This window comes from Mytilus galloprovincialis, chromosome 13 (genome assembly GCF_965363235.1).
Source record: "Mytilus galloprovincialis chromosome 13, xbMytGall1.hap1.1, whole genome shotgun sequence".
NCBI classification, from domain to species: domain Eukaryota; kingdom Metazoa; phylum Mollusca; class Bivalvia; order Mytilida; family Mytilidae; genus Mytilus; species Mytilus galloprovincialis.
Window position 1 is genome coordinate 60797572 of NC_134850.1, and position 16916 is coordinate 60814487.

The 16916-nt window shown below is 34.1% G+C and overlaps 1 protein-coding gene across 6 annotated transcripts in view; it reads right to left on the bottom strand.

Annotated features, from left to right (window-relative positions):
• The window catches only part of LOC143057049 (uncharacterized), a 35192-nt gene extending 33506 nt beyond the window's left edge, over positions 1-1686 (bottom strand). For 2 of the 6 annotated variants that reach the window (XM_076230274.1, XM_076230268.1), the window contains exon 1: positions 1504-1606. The gene's annotated coding sequence lies outside the window, so the exon portion shown is untranslated. Of the gene's footprint in view, positions 1-405; positions 430-462; positions 499-623; positions 785-1503 lie in introns of those variants that run through there. The other 4 variants (XM_076230269.1, XM_076230271.1, XM_076230273.1 and 1 more) reach the window with 4 other exon arrangements.
• Positions 1687-16916: the final 15230 nt, after the last annotated feature.

Below are 16916 nucleotides of genomic sequence, written 5' to 3' on the forward strand. Positions count from 1 at the left end.
CGAACAAGGCAAGAAGGATGCACACCACACCAGCAAAATAAAAAAAAACAAAAAAATAGGACAATACATGCTGAAATGCACATCTGGTGCAGTAAAATCTAAGAATCTTTAACTTTATTCCCCCCTTTGATTTATAGATTGAAAGGGGGATCCCAGTAGGAACCCTCACTTTCTCTAAATTTTTATTATCCATTAAGAATCGAGTAAAAAATAGAAGCACAATCCCCCTTTTTCCAGGAGTGACCCCCCTTTTTTCATATTTCTTTGTGTATCTTTTTTCCTAATGTTTTCTCAGTCTTACACAATAAAGTCATCATCACAAAAAATAACATTTCACAAATTTTCAACTGTATTACTATATATATATATATGATGATAATAAACAAATATTCTCCTGCACTTAACCATGTTAACATGCTATATATTTGTCTTTAATTTATGATCATATATTTTAGTTGTAACCATTGTGCTTATTCTTTCCTATTTTGTCCTTCTCTTTGTTTTCTTTTTTCTATTCATCTCAGTTTGAGTAATAAAGTACCACGTGTTTAAATGACTATTCATCACCTAAGGGACAAAAATTCCATTTCTGTTACTATATTACGTTTTCATTTGAACAATACCTGCATATATTCAGAATTCAGAGAATATAAACATCTTGTCATGAAATAGAATCTAAGGTGTACATTTCAGAGTCCACAAAACCTGTACTAAATTATATATCCTTATTTGCCTTTATCTGTGCGAAGTGAACGGAACTTAAATAAAATCGCTTGATAAACGATACACTGTGTTCCACACCTATAAATACCCTCTAAGTACGCCTCTTTGTAAACACAAACAAGCAAGTAAAATACATGTACCCAGGGATAATTTTGACTTCAGTATAAAGATTTATATTGTTACTAGTTAATTACATTAATATAATCTATCATTTGGCTGCATATACTAAGCTCTGATGAAATAGATGTTACACGATGTATTTGTCAAATACATACGCCGCCATATTGGAGAAAAATGTAAATTTTCCTTGTCAACACAAGTTCCAATATTTGCTTCCCAAATCGTTCAGGGTACAAACTTACGTGATCTGTTACTGAACTAAACATTGTAAATCAATATTCTAATGAATGATATACATTCTAAGGGTTAATTATTATAATTTCTATTAATATTTTCATTTTAACCTTACACATATAATACCCTTGAAATACGTTTGTCGATTAACGTTTAATAAGTATATTTTTTGTTATTACTGAGAATATCTGTTTATGTTGTTTTATTTAATCTTTAAATAATTTATAAGAACGATCAGATATGTAGGTGAGCGACTCATATACTCATTATTTGACAAATATTATCGACAAGTTCGAGTTTACAAGAAAGATGGAAAGTCTGCATATGAGCCAACTTCAGAGACAAACAAAACGTAAAATATCCACCAAATTCCCCTAAATTGTTGCAGTTTGATACATGAATATCTTGTCTATCAAATGACTGTACCTGATATATGAATAACTAAGAATTAGCTGATTAAATCACTTTTATATCCAATGTATTCATTCTGCCATTGTATGATCAGATACGTACCTTTTCTCGGCTGCCTGGATTACTTGTTATTTGGACTCGTCCGATCTAGGGTTGATTTTTAATTTTCTTCCTTCTTTTATATAAGATATTTTAAATATAGTTTAACAAAATCATCATAATCGTTATTATAAGTTATTATTGATTGTAGAATATCAAAGATACACATCATGTTACACATTTAAAAAGAAGTATGTGTATACACAACTATAATACAATGTCCATCACCCCCGGCAGAGCTAAATCGACTAATCATGATTATTCACATTGAACTATATCTTTCATTGTCCTTAGATAGAGAAACCTAATGTTTACATGTAATTACTGAAAACAAGAAAAAATATATTAAGAAACGAGTATATGAGTATTGGCCATATTAGAGTCGAACCTTTAAGATGCTCTAGTGTCCCCTTTCTTTGACCACGTGGGAATGTAATCGGGTATATGGGTTGGTATTCGATGTAAATTCATTATTCACTACATGTGACACAATACCATAGTTCACCTTGACATCTCATAGAATCTTTGTAAATGATAAAATAAACTATAACCCTCTCTCTTCTTTATAAACATACATTCTAGACATACTTTACACGAAAAGATGCACAATAAACTGTTAAGATTCATGAAAAAGGTCGATTTTCTTTCTCTCTATCTTTTTTAAATCAACAAAATTAATGGTTTATTATTTTTCTATCAGATCGCCCATATAATATAACGTCTTGACATTAAATAAGTTACAACTGTGAATGTAAAACAAAGACATATATTGAATCGATACCATACATGTATGTTCTTTGTGTATTTATAAACACGTATACACTTTGTATGCAAGATAAATCTCTGTTGTACTTTTCCTTTCATATATTTATCTCATTTAAAAAAAAAAGATATATATGTAGTATTACAAGTCTTGTTTAAACTATTTCAGTCCTAGTTTGGGAGGAACGCCTTGGAACCATTTACTATATGACAACGACTTAATTTGGACAGACAAGCACACTGATTGGATCAATTAGCATCACACAAAAAAAAGAAAAAAGGGGGTATGGGACACGGGGGGGTCTCTTCCTATATAAAGGTATATACATATGTGCCGCTGGAATGGGTCCCTTTTTTGGTCCGTCAAATATATCAATGGGGTGCAATTTTACCGAGGAAATATATCAATAGGTAGTAATTGACCGATTGTGATATATCAATGGGTGATAAATATATGAATGGGTTATGATTTCGCTGTGAAATATATGTATAGGTAGGGATTTCACAATTATTCAATATATGAATGGGGGGTGTTTTTAAAATCCCAGCTGCACACCTGTACCCAAAATCCCATGTTGAGACCCCCCCCGTGGTATGGGATTTGTTCAGAAGTTGTGATTTCGATATCATCTTTATAAAGGTTTCTCACCGCAAAGAGCTTAACACAGTATCTAGACGTCTCTCTAGTATTAAATTATGTTTTTTGAACTTAAGATGTCTTTTGTTATTTTGTGTCGTTTGATTGCTGTCTGTCTCATTATCGATATATTCTATTATTCATATATTTATTCTTGACATTGCACAAAATGATTTCTTCTTGTATAGAGAGGTGAGACTCTATATAATAAATTATTTGTTGTTGTTGTTGTATTAAATTATATAATAATAATGTTTTACTTATATTCTGTGAAGCACAGTTAAGCTTTCTCTCTTTAACTGCGACTTTTCCTTTCATCGGTGTGGTTGATCTTTTGTTGTTTATAGAAATAAGAAGATGTGGTATGATTGCCAATCAACCAGACACAAAATGACATAGAAGTTAAAACAACTATAGGTCATTGTATGGCCTTTAAAATGAGGGGGGAAAACATTTCGCATAGTAAAATTAAGTAAAATAGTAAAAATATCGAACTCTAAGGAAAATTCAAAACTCAAAACGGAAAGTCCTTTAACAAAGGTGAAATTCATAATCTCAAACACATCACACGAAAGAAAAACAACTGTTATATTCCTGACAGGATACACAGAAAAATTCATGTATGAAATGATGGATTAAACATTATTTTTAAGTTAAGTAAATCAAATGCAAGATAAATCTTTATTGAACTGGTAGTACCTGATTTTATAGATAGCTAAATCTCTCACTTGTATATGACAGTCACATATATATAAGTACACTTTGTTGTATTTAGCTAGCCTTTTATGTATTTATCTTTTTAATATATACAATTATAATGGTTTACTTTTACAAATTGTGACTGGGATGGAGAGTTGTCTCATTGGCACTCATACCACATCTTTCCATATAACTAATTAGTCTCATTTAAGATAAGCAGTAAGCCATACAAGACCCCGAAATCACACATGTAAAACAATTTAAACGAAATGACTAACGACTTTACTTTTAGTTTAATTTTATATATATAAAACAATAAACGAAAAACGAATATGATACAGAATATACAAGAACAAACGACAACCACTGAATTACAGGGTCCTAACTAAGGACTTAGGACAGGCACATCTAGAATGTGGCGGGGTAAACTAAGCATTTATGCTGGCGCTAAACCCTCTTATAATATTAACCTGGGACAGTGGTGTCACAGTACGTCACAAGAAACTCTAGAAATCACATTACATAGGGCTTCATCAGATCGATACAAATAGATACAGAAAGATGTGGTATGAGTGCCAATGAGACAACTCTCTATCTAAGTAACAATTAATAAAAGTAAACCATTATAGGTCAAGGTACGGCCTTTAACAAGGAGCCATGGCTCACACCGAACAGCAAGATATCAAGGGCCCCAAAAACTACAAGTGTAAAACCATTCAAACGGGAAAACCAACGGTCTAATCTAAATAAAGACGAGAAACGAGAAACACGTATGAACTACATAAACAGACAACTACTGTACATCAGATTCCTGACTTAGGACAGGTGCAAACATTTGCAGCGGGATTAAACGTTTTAATGGTACCAAACCTTCTCCCTTTTCCTAAACAATAAAACACATATAAAACCTAACAAACACACAAAAAACACAAAAAACACAGCTCAGCGGGTAGTCAAAATTACTGAAAGTTTGATTGCATTCTGTATAAAAATGAGAGAGAAAAAACCATGAAAAGCTGTTAGGTTTATAGATAAACAATAATAAAGAACTTATAGTATATAAACCAAAGTAGTAAATACATATAAAGTAAGAAGATATTTGTGTTTCTCTAACACCATGAAATATAGGAAAATGCATTATGTACTCCCAGTACCGTTAATTCTACATCCAATGTACTTTGAAACAACCTTTTTAGTGCTTTGTGTCGAATGTCCTTTTGAAAATAGAGAAATGTGGTAAGAATACCAATGAAACACCTATCAACAAAAGGTAAAATGAAGTTTAGTAAGCAACGAATAGGCAACCGTACGGTCTTCCACAATGAGAAAAATCTATACCATATATTAGTCTCGTAAAGGCCCGACATAAAAAATTATTAAACAGTTCTATTGAGACAACTATATAATGGCGTAATTTATAAAAAAGAAAAACAATTTACGAAAAACATATATGGCAGACACTAACCATCGACAACCTCTGAAATACAGGCTCCTGAATAGGGACAGGCGGCACATATAGAATATGGCGGGGTTAATAGATAAAGGAAGTTCTGGTATGAGTGCCAATGAGACAACTCTCTATCCAAGTAACAATTTAAAAAAGTAAACCATTAAAGGTCAAGGCACGGCCTTCAACACGGAGCTTTAACTTACATCGAACAGCAAGCTATAAAAGGCCCTAACAATTACTAGTGTAAAACCATTCTAACGGGAAAACCAACGGTCTAATCTATATTTGAAAAAACACGTTTAAAGGCGCGACCTGTCCCCCTCTGTATCTCACTAACCTTGGACAGTGGTGTACAAAACAACATAATAGAGTCCAGCGGGTGGTTATTGACGATTCATGCTCTGAATTACTACCTATAAATGCAGGCGTCCCACCAAGGGTCCGTTCTGGGTCCTCTTCTCTTTTTTATATTTATAACGAAATTATAAAAGATATTCATTGAATTATCACCTGTTCCTTCGCAAATTTAGTAGACTCCCCAAACTGTCGTTGTGGTGATGTGAAACAATTTATCACTTTTTGTTTTCTTGTCCCATATACACTGATTGAAGACATGAACTATTGGCTTATGTTTCAGTTCTTCCTTTCCAAGTTGAAGACGTTATACACTTGTAAATCTTAATTTGTATGGAGTTTTGTGCAGCTTCGGAGGCCAGTACATGGTTGGTACTGTTGAAAAGGTCTTTACACATCAGATCGACACAAAGCTGATTAATCATCAAACAAAAACACAGACCGGACGTAGCAGGGAATTTATACACCCCTCAAAGACAGATTGTTTTACTGATAGTTTTATAAATCATGCCGTTGGTTTTTTGGGTTTTCATCTTTGTTATAACAGATATATCTTGTCATTTCTGTGATTTCTATAGCTTGGATATACGGTATGGGTTTTGCTCATTGTTAGTAACTTACATGGACCAGCTGACATCTCCGACATTTGGTTTGTGGCCGGTGGATACTTGACTCTGCAATATGGTAATCATGGCATTTATTTTTATTTTTATATTTCAGTTATTTTTTTTTAGTATTTATTAAATGTACTTACAGTGAATCTTGCCACAGCAAATTTGAAGGTTATAAAAACTTCATGATCTCCAGCATTACAAAATTGAAAAACTGATGTCAGCTTTTTGGAAGAAAAATAATCGTGTGGCTCTTCTGTTTATTGAATATTGCTTTACGAAAAGTAGTGTCACGACTCAATTTTTATCTAAATACATCTTCCCAAATATTGTTGATCGTGCATAGGTTTTTGGCTGTGTATAATTGTTGATTATCACAATTTCTGTACACAGTGTTCATACCTATCGTTTGTTGTTTTGGTGAAATTTTGTCAAATCTAAGGTTTTTCTTTTAAATCACAAATTTTGAGAAAAATCTCTTTCGTGCTAGAACTTCAACAAAATATGCAAAATCATTTTATTCCAAATTGATTTCAAATAACAAAATAAATATGATGATTTTTGTTGTAATTTGGTACAAAAAATGTATATACTGTTATAAATTTTGAGAAACACAACTTTTGTGATAGGTTCAAATTTCTTCAAGTTCTGCCTAAAAAAAGAAAAAGAAAAAAAGAGGAATGTCTTTTTTTTTTTGCTAATATGTGACGTGACAAAAAAATGATGATTTGATATAGGCAATCAATGCTATTAAAATTTTCTTCCCCATGTGAAAAAAAATTATTAAAATTTTGGAAAAAAATGGTGTAAAAAGATGATTTTGTTAAAAGTAACAAAAAAATGAGAAACATCTTGTTTGCTTACCATTTCAACAAAACATTTTTGGGGGCCCTTTATAGTTTGCTCTTCGGTGTGAGCCAAGGCTCCGTGTTGAAGACCGTACTTTAACCTATAACGTTTTACTTTTATAAATTGTGACTTGGATGGAGAGTTGCCTCACTGGCATACATACCACATCTTCTTATATCTAATAGAATCTACCAGTATTATAAAGTGATCGAATTGTCAAAAATAAAAAAAATTGTGAAAGCACACTGTTGAAAAAATTTTCTGTTTACTTTATTCTAAGATTTCAACGTAAAATGAAATTTTTGTAAACTTTGCTATTCCAAAATTATTCCCGATATCCAATATGGGATGAAAGAAAGGCGAAAGTTGTGTTAAAATCCAAGCAACATGTATTTTGGAGGCATTATCTGTAAATGTAAGGCATCAATATGTTTTTTGACAAAGGGAGAGCTGCGGTTACCGCGGCTCTCTCTTTGTGAAAAAAAAGAGGAACTACATGCACGACAGTGTGTAAAAGATGTGGACTTGTTAATGGAGAACGTTGTGGGCACAATAATTATCAACAACATCATTGGTATCAATGATATCATCCCTGGTACTATTGGAGAACCCTAGTAGCCTCGTTTTTTTACTGATGTCATTGGGGGAAAAAATTAGCACCTATTTACCCGACCAAGACTGCATGGCAATTTAAACTCTAAAGGTGAGAATTTGACAAGCGCGTTCAACTTTGTAAGGTATACTTATTAAATAAATCAACTGTCGCAGGGTTTAAGGTGAACGAATTACAAAAAGCAAGTAAAACTAGAATTGCCTTTGCAAGCAATAGCGGATGTCACCCTTCCCCCTATTGCCACTAAGCGGCAGCCATTTAAACTTGTTTAACAGTAAATGCAGAATGACTATTCATCTTTTTGTAAATTTTCAGTATATTCAGAGCATTTTAAAGTATTTCACATTTATACCGTTTCCATGGCAACAGCAGCCATTTTGGAAATTTCGAAGTCAAAAGTCTCATCCTTACTTGTCAGTCTCCAATAATATAAAATTTCATTAAGTTTAAATCATTTTGAGAATTTTTGACATTTTTGCAGTTTCCATTGCAACCGTGGCCATTTTGGAAATTCCAACTTCAAAAGTCATATGTAGACTTGACAGTCAACAATCATATCGAGTTTCATCAATTTTGAAGCCTTCTGAAATTTTTGCTCCTGTTTCCATGGTAACATAGTAGTTGCAATGATTGTCAAAATCATTCAAAACCTGTATATAGTGGACAACTATATTGCATAAGTAATAAGTAAACCCAAACCCGGAAGTTTTTTGAGCATTTTGACCTTTTTGCATTGTTTCCATGGAAACGGTAGACATTTTGGAAATTCCAACGCCAAATTCCACATCTACCAAAGTTGCTCATCGTTATGCTAAAGTTTCAAAAAAATTGGAGCATTTTCATATTTTTGAATTTTTTGGTGTAGTTTCCATGGCAACACAGTAGTTCCAATGATTGCCAAAATCATCCAAAAAGTATATGGGTGGCACCTTCATTGTATTTAAATATAATGATTCTGAGTTTAAGCATCTCCAAATTATTCACAAAAACCAAAAACTGGAATTTTTCACAATTGTTCCGTTTCAATGGTAACGGGTGCAATTTTTTATGGTCTTAGACCCTACTGTAACCCGACATTTTGTGTTCCTCATTATAGTTAACTATCATTAAGATTGGTTCCATTGTCTCCAAGAAAACTGCCGAACAAAATCATTGGAAGAATAATGATAATAGTAAAGAAACAGAGGAAAAGCAATATGTCACCCGACATTGTCGATCGGTTGACATAACAAAGGTTGTCAAAAACACAAAATGTTACTCCCATCGATACGAAAGATTAGTTGACAGATTTTTAAACAGTTGATATGGAGTATAGTGTGAATTAACTGAAGAAGATCATTAAAAAGTTGCGTTTACCATGTTGGCGAAAACCATACTTGTGTGGATGGACTGTAATTGAAAATGAATGCCAATCTACGAGGATTGTAAAAGGGGTACCTTTATGACGAATAACGATAAAAAAAATTGACGAATGACGTTAATGGTAATTTTTGGTGCATGACGATAAAATGGACATTTACTTTTAGACGATAAAAACATCGACTGTATTTGACGAATCACGTTATATTTTTTGCAAAATTACGATAACGATAACTATTTGAGACCTCTGACTAATCACGATAGGGATATTTTGACGAATCACGGTAGAATTTTAACCAATTTAACGCCAACGGAAGCCGAAAATTACCGTTTAACGCCTGTTTTATCATAGTTCGTTTCTGTGTGTGCCACATTTTAGTGTTGTGTTTCTGTAGTGTCATATTTCTCCTCTTATATTTGAGGTATGTCCAAGGCACGATGATGTGTCGATATCGATCACGACTTTTCGTATGTATGCTGTTATGTCCACATGGCCTAAATACTCTGTCTTGAATGTTGATCGATATCGAAAAACATCACATAGCTTGAACAACGGCATAAGAACAATTAACGGCCTAAGACCTCTAAAATCGACGATATCGACAAAAATTCCATAACTGAAACAAAGACCTTAATCCTCTGTCTTGGTTGTCGATATCGTCGCGATATCGAATCGATATCGACAAACATCCTGTAAATTGAACAACGGCTTTAATCCTCTGTCTTGGTTGTCGATATCGAATCGATATCGACAAACATCCCGTAAATTGAATAACGGCCTAAAACCTTTGTCTTGGTTGTCGATTGCTATGTTTTCAGAAATTTTCGATATCGATTCCGTGTTGTCAATATCGACAGTATGTTTTTTAATGCTATCTTCATTCGTCGATATCGATTCGATGTCGTATCTAAATTGTCGATATCGACAGTGTGTTTTGTCACGGTGTTTTCGTATGTCTATATCGATTCGATATCGTGTCGACATTGTAATAACAACACGATATCGAATCGATATCGAAAATTTCTGAATTTAAAAATGTATGAACAAACAAGACATCGATATCGTCGATATCGACAACAATGATATGATATCGATTCGATGATATATGGTATATGGATATACATTAAAGGAGAAAAAAAAACATAATCTTAAAAGAAGTGTTGACAACCCAGGACTATCTAAAAAGAAGGGCAAACAGAGAACAAAAGACAAACCCAGTAACAAATAAGACATACAAGGACAAACAATAACATTTGACATTGAAACTAAAAACAAATGAAAAACGCAGACCCCGAAATACTTGGCCGACCATACCATAAATTCTTATTGCGTTAACATCTATGTATGGATGAATGTCAAGTTAAGATATTTTACATGATCTCTTAAATGCATTGCCAACATTACCAAAAATCGTATGTAAACTGCATTTAAAAAGAAAATTTACGGATTAACTTCAACCGGAGGAAAAAAATACAAACGCTCATAGTCCCCCTTTCTAATACTATACATATAAACCCTGATTTATTTTATTGCTCTTTTGGTGTTTAATGCCACTTTCATCACTACTGGGTTTTTTTTTTCATTGCGGACAGTTTTTTATCAGTAAAAAAAACAACAACAACAAAAAAACCCAAACAAATGGTAGCATCAGCAAAGTGAATATGTCATTCATATATATATCTGTAGTCGTTGAGATGCTGTTTCATTGAGGGAAACTTGCATCTCCTTTTCTCCGTTCAGCGTGCACATGTCCTTTGCATATTTTTGTCGCTAGGTTGCTGTCTCATTGACTTTTGCCCCACATTCTGTTTGTTGCACACTATATATTTTCAAACATGCAGTTAAAGATGTTATTTCATGTATAATAAAATGAGAAAATGCAGAAGAGAAGACCAAAGGACTTAAAAGAAAAAAAAAGAAATGATATTTTTTTTGTCTTCAAAAACGACCTGTTTGATCACGTGTATGTTGGTTGTCTACACATATAGTTCCTGTCAGTTTTATGAATGTAAACTATAAGTAATGTGTCTTGTAGGGTAAAATGTAAGTAGTATTGTATGCGTTGTATGAGCCTTAAACCTCGGATGCTAGACGCTATATTTAGACCTGCGCGCGGACGCCTCAGCGCGGAAGTCAGAGTTGGACTTGACATTGGGATGCATACCTTAGGATATAACTCACACGTACGCCGTATTTGGGCGCGGACGCTGACGATGTAGTTGGGCTTAAAACCTTGGATGCCATACCTTAATGTTGGTCCAGGCTACCCTCCAAGGTGGACGTTACGTCACACCCTTAAAAGTGATTTTCGGGTAAATCTCTCTCACACTTCCAGATACCAGATCTGGTTCAGGACTTGAGACCTGCTACATATCAATGTATGTGGTTTAAGATTCTTTTTTTTTCTTTTTTTTTCTTTTTTTTCTTTTGTCGTTTTCTTATTTTTTTTTTTATATCATTATTTTTTTTGTATTTAACCAAATAGGGCTGCGAGTTTGCTGTCATTCTTAATCAAGTCAGTGGATGAAAAGGTGTCGATAATGTCCTTAAAGGTGTTAATAAAAGGCAAAACAGGCCACAGGATTTGAATCATCCGGTTGAATTTGATTGCCAACCACACAGTATTCCGGTCCGTTCACGATGAGTACATTTCTAAAATAGCGTTGGTACGTTTCCGGGTATCGTTCTATGGAGTCGAAAAATTCGGTTGGACCCGATGCGGGAAAATAAAAAGCAACGCAATGACCCCCTTTTTGATCACAGTTGTCCGTATTGACCACAAACGTTCTAGGCCTGTCGCTCACATAGCTAGGCAAGTCTTCTGCACAGCACACGTTCACGAGTAATCCACTCAAAGCATTCTCTACATCTTTCCCCGTCATCGGGAGAGCAATGCCGTTTTTCTTCCCACACCCTTGCTGACTATGGGCTTTCAATCCACGAAGGTGAGCAAATACTACTCCACAATCCCGACAGGCGATGAGATCTTCTCGTCTCTCAGCATCGTCCGACGATACGTCTGTTGTCTCGTCGGCCATGTCTTCGTCTGACGAGATCGAACTTTCGTCTTCGGAGAGACGGTCGTCTTCCTTCTTTTCGTCATGTGTCTCTCCTTGACCGATCTGCAAAATCTCTGTGCGTAATCTGGAGGCTTCCGGGGTTATAGCTTTAAGGTCAACAAGAAGGTATCCGAATGATGTTCTCGGTGCCTCTTTGAATTAAGGAGAAAGAAGTCCGCTCGAGAAGGATACATCTGTGGACCAAGAGTCATGATGGGTTGACGATCAATGGGGTTATTAAAGAGAACGAGATAATGACAGTTTCGTCTCTGGGTGAGGTCTTTGCCAAAGTATAAATTCTGATTTAAAACGACAACCGATAAATTTCTATGGTGACTCCCTTCTGTAAACAAATCATTTATTCTGGAGTCTTTGGCCGAGGTCGATATGAAGTCATCTAATAGAATCATGTTTCGAATGTTGGGATCGAAAAAATCGTCCCTTTTGAGATAAAAAGGAATTCTACGAATGAATTCAACGCGTGGAAGCACTGTTCGTTGTATTTCGTCGTAAAGAGGTTGCCATCTTTAATACAACCAAACGATCCTTTCTAGACTAGGACTACACAGCCTTTCTATGTGTTGAAGCACATCTTTCATGAATTGAGTTTTTCCGCAGGGAATGGGACCGGACACAATCATGGTGAAAGGGTGTCTAAACACGAAAGCCTCATGCTGCTGCTTTTGCTGCTGTTTCTGCTTTTGCTGCTGATGATGAGGCTGCTGCTTCTGTTGCTGCTGTAGCTGATGTTGCTGCTGTTGCTGCTGTTGCTGCTGCTGCTGCTGGGTAACATCTGGGTGGTTGGTGGCTCATTGGAAGAATGTTTACTTCTCATATGTCTTTGAAGATCGTGCGGCCACACATACACTAATGCATTATATTCGTAATGTCCTTAATATGAATGTGTAGTTTCCTCTTATAGATTCTTCCTTCGAAAATGTAGCAAGAGAAATACGTGGTCATCTTTGAGACGACATATTTGCAGATGATCTTCTCTCAACACAAATTCGATGTGATACAATTCGTTCCTGGTGACCGGAAAATAGATTGATTTCTCACACGGTCACGTCCGTGATATCTTCATTCAATAATCGTATCGACTGAAGAATAGGGAGAGCCGTTTCCCTCACGTACGACTGGTGCACGAAATCTGAACAGAAGTACATTCTTCTCATTGAGGCTTCTAATTTCGGTATGAAGGACACCTCCAATAATGCACATTCCCACGACCCACCGAACGTATAGCGTTTGGGCAGACACACCTTGAAATGGCCACCTACATTGTTTGCAAACGTTGAAAGCGAGCCTCTTCGCTATTAATAAATAAACAAAACTCATCCATTGTGTTCATTCCAGTTTAACCTTTAGTCTCTCTCTTATAGCTTTATTATACTCAAACCCGTAGTTCAAGAAATAAACGTAAATCAATTGCTTAACGTCCAGTGGCAAATATGTCATGCTATGTAACAATAAATACAATAGGTATAGGTCTTGTAAAGATTCCGTCTGGGATAAAGGTTGGGAAATTTTAACCCGAATAATTTAGTCCCTCCCCGTAATCCATCTCTCCTACTTGTAAATGTAGTAAGCGCAATATAACGACTGAATTATTCGGGTTAGGAAAATTTGGACTACCAGAAAATGAGGAGACAGACATTTTGTTAACAGGCTTAATCGTGTTGTGGATAAATATATTAGTACAATAGACGAATTTAGCTTCTATACGGGTGAAAACAAAAAATAAATACAACTTTTATCTGTCCTTTATAATAAGTGTCCTAAGTGTGTAACCTATCTCTCTTCCTTACGCATTTTGTTATCTTCAACACATTTCTATGTAGAGGAATATATACTATAGAGATAAAAATTGTTTGATTGGACCGTATGCTAAGAGCCGCCAACCTCTAAACCGGTTCAAACCGGTTCTGTTCTGTACAGCATAATCCAATGTAATATTCATATCTGTTTGTATTCTTTTTTTTAATTTTTTTATTCAAGCAGCCCATAGTTCTCTATTCCTTACAGATGAGCAGCCTTCATTTCTCTATTCTTTATAAAAAAAAATATCACCTTTCTTTATTCTTTATTTATTTATTTGTTTGTCCATAATTCTATAATTTTTATCTATATTCTGTATTTATTTATGCCCATTATTCTCTATTTTATAAACTCCATCAAAAACTCCTCGTATATAAATATAGATTGATTAAATACATTATCCGTGTATTTTTGAAGATAAAAATAAATTACGACCGTGGGTGGATCAAGTCATATAGATAGGATTATGTTAAATAAGAAACAATTTTTAATGACCCAATGTGGATTGTTTGGGGTAAAATTTTAGTCATTTGATATTAATTATAAGTGGTTCAAACTGATTTGGATGCAATTCTACTGAATATTTACGGCTTATAAGATAAGAAATCTAAAAACCAAAGATAATTATTTTATGTCACAGACGATATTTCTATAATTGTTGTCCGTTAATTAAAACCAGACAAAACAGTGTACACCTGTAAACATGTTTATATTGAAAGAAAGTGTATACAGATACTTATTTTTAATCACAAGATGTGTGCCCTTATTATTTGAGGTGTCATTTTATCAAGACCATATGATATTAATTAAGTGGTTCAAATAAGTCGGAAAGCAATACTGAATGTTTCACTATTGTCATTTTAATAAGATAAGCAATCCAAAAACTAAAAAATTAGTAGACTAAATATTTTGTTTATTGATATCAAACATTTTAATCCAATTATCTTTACACGTGCATCTACTTATAATACCGCCTACTGGGTGGATTGACAGTTTATCTGATTTATATAAATAGTATATCTTGGGGAATTCTTACAGTTGTTATAAGCATGTCTTAGTAGTAACTATTTTGAGAGGTAGATTTTTTTTCCTTCAGAATTATCACAGACTTATTATCTAGGGTTGGATTGAAAGGGTAAGTCTTTAGCTAATTAGAATTCGCGTCCGTTTTGGAGGGTATACCGTCCACTTTTAAGGGTGTGACGTAACGTCCACCTTGGAGGGTAGCCTGGTCCAACATTAAGGTATGGCGTCCAAGGTTTAAGCCCAACTACAGCGTCAGCGTCCGCGCCCAAATACGGCGTTCGTGTGAGTCATTTCCTTAGGTATGCATCCCAATGTCAAGTCCAACTCTGACGTCCGGTCTTAGGCTCAAATATAGCGTTCGCGTCCGCGCGCAAGTCTAAATATAGCGTCTAGAGTCCGAGGTTTAAGGCTCATACAACGCATACACTACTACTAATGTATAGCTTAACGTTATAAGTAATGTTATTTGTTTGATAGTGATGTGCATCATCATTTCTTTAAATTTGAACTTTTTCGGATGGCCTTGTGGGATGAAGTGTCAAAAATGTATGAAAGGCAACTCTGTCTACTTAAACAGCGTAACAATCGTAGTTTTAAAACTGCGACTCTTCCCATGTGTCTAATGACTTGATATTTCATGTCATTAAGCAGTTAAGTAAGCACACGAGTTTGTATTATAATATGTACTACAGATTTCAACTTTTTTTTTTTATTTAGTAACTGTAAATCTTAAATGTGTGTTTGCCAAAAAAAATAAATAAAAAATATGTCTTCACTGGGAACTCCAGAGCTGAAATCTACAGACTTCAGTTTAGCAGGGACGTAACTCTATTGACATTTTGCGCATAGAATCTTTACAGACACAGTCAGTGTAGCACAGTTGAAATTCCCAGCGACATGTCTACTTACCTACTGAATGATGCATCCAAATAATGACTGCGCGATAATTTCTCCCTTTAGTAGTAAGAAAAAACATTCTATATATAAAGGTGTCGTCCTAAAGTTATGCAACAAACTAACTAGTGTAACTTAAGATATAAAGTTAAAACTTAAAGGTCACCACACTAACATTGTGATGGACACAAAGACCTTTAAACGTAGGCCCTCTAACTACGGGGCGCCGAATGGGACTCTTGTGGTTTTGTACAAAATTCAATTCTGTCATAACAAAATCATTTTTGTCTTACAAAACTATGTGCTACAGACTTGTTTTGTTAGAACTTCAATTTTGTGATGACAAAATTCATTTGTGTAGACAAAATTCATTTTTGTCATGACAAAATTCATTTTTGTAGACAAAATTCATTTTTGTAGACAAAATTCATATTTGTCATGACAAAAGTCAATTTTGTCTAAAAGGTATGCAAATATAAACATATTTGCATACAAAATTGACTTTTGTTACCTGATATGGAAATTAAATCACAAAAGTCAATTGTGTGAGGTAAGATTCAATTTTGTGAGACAAAATTAACTTTTGTGAGACAAAATTGACTTTTGTGAGACAAAATTCAATTTTGTCAATTTTGTTGAGACAAAAGTCAATTTTGTTAATTTTGTTGAGACAAAAGTCAATTCTGTCAATTTTGTTGAGACAAAAATCAATTTTGTTGAGACAAAAGTCAATTTTGTTAATTTTGTTGAGACAAAAGTCAATTTTGTTAATTTTGTTGAGACAAAAGTCAATTTTGTTAATTTTGTTGAGACAAAAGTCAATTTTGTCAATTTTGTTGAGACAAAAGTCAATTTTGTGACGACAAAATTCATTTTTGTGACGACAAAATTCAATTTTGTAACAACAAAATTGACTTTTATGAGACAAAATTGACTTTCGTGAGACAAAATTGACTTTCGTGAGACAAAAATCAATTTTGTTGAGACAAAATTCAATTTTGTCAATTTTGTTGAGACAAAAGTCAATTTTGTTAATTTTGTTGAGACAAAAGTCAATTTTGTCTCACAAAAGTCAATTTTGTCAATTTTGTTGAGACAAAAGTCAATTTTGTCAATTTTGTTGAGACAAAAGTCCATTTTGTCAATTTTGTTGAGACAAAATTCAATTTTGTCAATTTTGTTGAGACAAAAGTCAAT